Genomic DNA, 4020 nt, shown 5'->3' with positions numbered 1-4020 from the left:
CCGGTGCTTAGGAGCTTTGTAGTCTCAAGCGCTGTGAGTGGCTCGTGTCCAACTGGGTGCCACCCGATTCCGTGTTGCCGGGGAGCCAAATGTGTATCACTGACGCCTAGCAGGCCATCCCCACTCCCAGCGGTCCGCGCACCGTGCGATCGTTGGGGACGCTAGGTTGTATATTCGGCAGCAGTAGGCCGGCCGGACGCGCTTATTCGGCTATCTTTAAACGTTAATATCTCATTAACTATTGTGCAACCTACAAAACGATATAATTTTTCGATTCAATTCGGTCCGTTCTACCTGCTCGTGATCGATTAACCGATAATTTTCAAACACCCTGTATACTACTTTTCAGTACTAGAAGTGAATCTTGAAATACATTTTTAATAATGACATTAATGTTTAAAAACAATATTTAATTTAAATTCGGTAATTGTTGAGTTTAGCTCTCGACGATTGTTTTTGCTAGATTCGGGCAAAAACGCGTCGAATGATCTTAATTTTATCAATATCGTATGTGAGAGAACTAAATTCAATAATTTTCCGAAAAGTAACTAGTGACGGTAACAAATTATTTTTTTTAACGAAAAGTAACTATTGTAACGATAACGCATTATTTTTTTAAGGTAACATTCCCAACTCTGCTCACTAGTTAATTCGCATTATTACCTTCCGATAGAGAAGAAAACTACAGGCGATACGTATTCTCATGCCACATGTAACGATTGCATGACAGAGTGGTGTAACAACATAATGGCGATGACATTGGTAATGATCAGGAAGGTGATGTAGATCATCACCTCGTTCGTTGAGATTTTATGTTTCGCGTTAGGATCACTAATGAAGTATTTTATGATCTAATCTTGTAAGATCGGTACCATTACGCGTACTACCTCAAGTAGCAAAATGACGTCACATTGATGGCAAGTTTTGGTCATTACATGACCAATTAGACGTCCTATGTCAGTCTTAAATTAGTCCTGAGAGACACGAAAATGACGTCGACATGTCACATCCAATGGATGTCAGTTTCTGACGTCTTACTGACAGCAAAGAAAGAAGTATATATGACTTAAATATGACCTATGTGACCTGCATATAACCTATATGACCTACCCAGGTAACAAGCTATCATTTTGTCGTCATTTTGATGTCAAACGACATCATTTTGACGTCAGCTTGCTACCCCCCCCCCCCCAGGGTATATATATCCAGATTATTATATCCTATACATGACTTATATATGACGTCAGTTTTATATCCGTTTTTAACAATATCCCAGCAAACAAACTGACGTTATTTGTCGTCATTTTAATATTCAAGACATCCTTTTGACGCTAAAATGACGTCAGCTTGTTTGCTGAGAATGCTAATAACCAAATCTATATATATCTACAATTTATATAATTAAAAGTGATTTTTCAACAGCAATTTATATTTTTGTGCACACAACAGAAAATTATTAATTAACATTTAAAATCTTATAGTGTATGTCAAATAATCATTTTATTATTTGAATATGTAAGTACCTGTTATTGTTTTAAAGGGTACTATAAAAGGTTTTGTAAAAATACGTCATTTATTAGTTTTTTATAAAATAATCATTTTAATAAAAAAGCCTTATACAAATAGAGTAACATTTTAGTAAATAATTTTATTATTTTATAAAAACAATATTTAGATTATTCTATATTATTCTAGTATCTTTATAACTATTGATATAAAGTAGAAATAAACCGTACAAATGTACAAATGATATACAAGCATAATAAAACAAAAATATAATTTGTTAATAGAGATATACGAGATATTATTACATAAAAAATGAAATAGAAGTAAGAAGATTTGACTTGTATATTAAATGCATACCTTCAAATAATGTCATTTTTATTTAGCTTTGTTAATTTAATGATGTATTAAAGGAAAAGAAATCCAAACATTATTTTTATTGGGAAGAACTACACTGTTAGAAATGTTCTTAAATTTTATTAACTTTTAATGTACATTGGCGAATGAAGTTTAATTTCTCTGTAACTGAAAGGACTATTAATGCACATGTTAATGAGATTTAAGTTTACCGTAACAGAAAAATTAAGTGTAATGAAATTTAATATACTTTTATAAATAACATTTAATTAATCGTAATTGAAATAACTATTAATTATGTACATATTAATAAAATTTAATGTACTTTTACATTTACAAATATTAATAATATTTTAATTAAGCCTAATACTATTAACGTTTAACGTTTAATACGTTTACGTTTCTTACATGTCATTAACGTAAATTACTTTTCAGTTACAGATCTCGTACTTTTCATTAACGTGTAAATTAATTTCTACAATAATGTTTTCATTAATTTCGATACACACGTTCATCACATTTAAAACTACTGTAATTTAGTTTTTATTTACATCATTCATTACATTTAATTTCGTGCATAACCACCTGCTTCTTTTACATGTTAATTAAAATTCATTGAGAAATTTCTAACAGTGTATACAACATCCTCGAAAGGAACTATTACAAATTCATCCGATAATTTTTTTATATAAAATATATCCATAATCTTCGAATCATAAGGATATGTATAATATGAATAATGAGATAAAAACTGTTTTCCATACAAAAGTAAGGTGTCATCATGGCATTTAAATAAAATATTATGAATTTGTATTACTTGTTTCTTTTTTTAATAACAATAACAATCTGCGTTATAATATTGCCACACACACAAATTAAAATTTTTATATTTCATTTTTTTAAACATTTTGTAAGTAAAAGTATCATTAATAGGAAATGGTCCTGAATTATATTCTAACAAAGTAAAGGAGTATCTTGAATTTCATGGTTCGAAGTATTTTGATTGTAATCCTTAATTTCTTTTAAACGTCTAAAAATTTGTTGTAATGGTTTATGAGGAGATGGGTGGCACCCAGTTGGACACGGCTCAATTGGACATGAGCCACTCACAGCGCTTGAGACTACAAAGCTCCTAAGCACCGGTCGCTGTGATTGGTGGTGTCCAATCGAGCCGTGGTCAATCGGGATCATCCCTGAGGAGATCTGACTAAATTTTTAAGAGTTTTCAAATATAGTTTTCAAAAGGGAATGCTGAAAAAGTATCTAATGGTCCAAACGTTTCAACATCGTTACTTAAATGGCACAATATATGTATGAACGTTATAAGTAAGAAATTGAGAGCCATAAACGTTTTCGCAATGTTTGATGAACATAACTAGAAGTTCACTAGCTAATTGAGTACCTAAGTTATTAGATGTTAAGCCTTGTGTCCACGATGCTAGAAATCGGTCCGAGACCTCGGATGAAGAAAGAATTGACCAATCGTAATGGTCATGTGATCAAATTGTTCAAATGTGATTTGTTAATTTTTTCTCTGTCCGAGATCTCGGACCAATTTCTGTAGGCCTATTCTGTAACTTTCTAACGACAGTTTCACTAGATGAGGACATCGTTAAGCAGATTTAACGACACTATAACGAAAAATGGTATTCTGTAATTAAACGTAACTATAAATGTCGTTAAAGTCTCGATAAAATACCGAATTTTATAGTTAAGATATCGAGGGGTATCAGACCCCTCGATAAGCAATAACGACAACATAACTAGACATAATAACCTATAGCAACGCTCTTGCTTGAACGGTCCGAGTGGCTGTAAGTATACGGCTGTAAGTAATACGGAGCGCTTATAATTAATATTGGAGGTGAAATTGCTGATCTGAATAATTATCAAATATTGTAAGTAATGTATATATCTGAAAACAATATATATAAATCAATTTAGGTTATATTCTATTTATAAACTTTATATGTGTAGAGTAAATAAAATGTTTTTCATTAAAATTTTATTATGATTTCTTTATTTCTTCTTTTTAGTGTAAAATGGCTGACGGTTTTTTCTGAGAAAACATTAATTTGTATATATACATACATATATGCGTAAAAAGCATATATATATGTAAGTATATATATATATGGGGCATTCTTTGCCAAATCGGCC

The 4020-nt window shown here is 31.1% G+C and overlaps 1 pseudogene; it reads right to left on the bottom strand.

Annotated features, from left to right (window-relative positions):
• The window catches only part of LOC108758104 (multidrug resistance-associated protein 4-like), a 41983-nt pseudogene extending 41051 nt beyond the window's left edge, over positions 1-932 (bottom strand).
• Positions 933-4020: the final 3088 nt, after the last annotated feature.

This window comes from Trachymyrmex cornetzi, unplaced genomic scaffold (assembly GCF_001594075.2).
Source record: "Trachymyrmex cornetzi isolate Tcor2-1 unplaced genomic scaffold, Tcor1.1 scaffold1505, whole genome shotgun sequence".
Classification (NCBI taxonomy): Eukaryota; Metazoa; Arthropoda; class Insecta; order Hymenoptera; family Formicidae; genus Trachymyrmex; species Trachymyrmex cornetzi.
The sequence above is the reverse complement of the archived record's forward strand: the minus strand, read 5'-3'. Positions and strand labels throughout refer to the sequence as shown.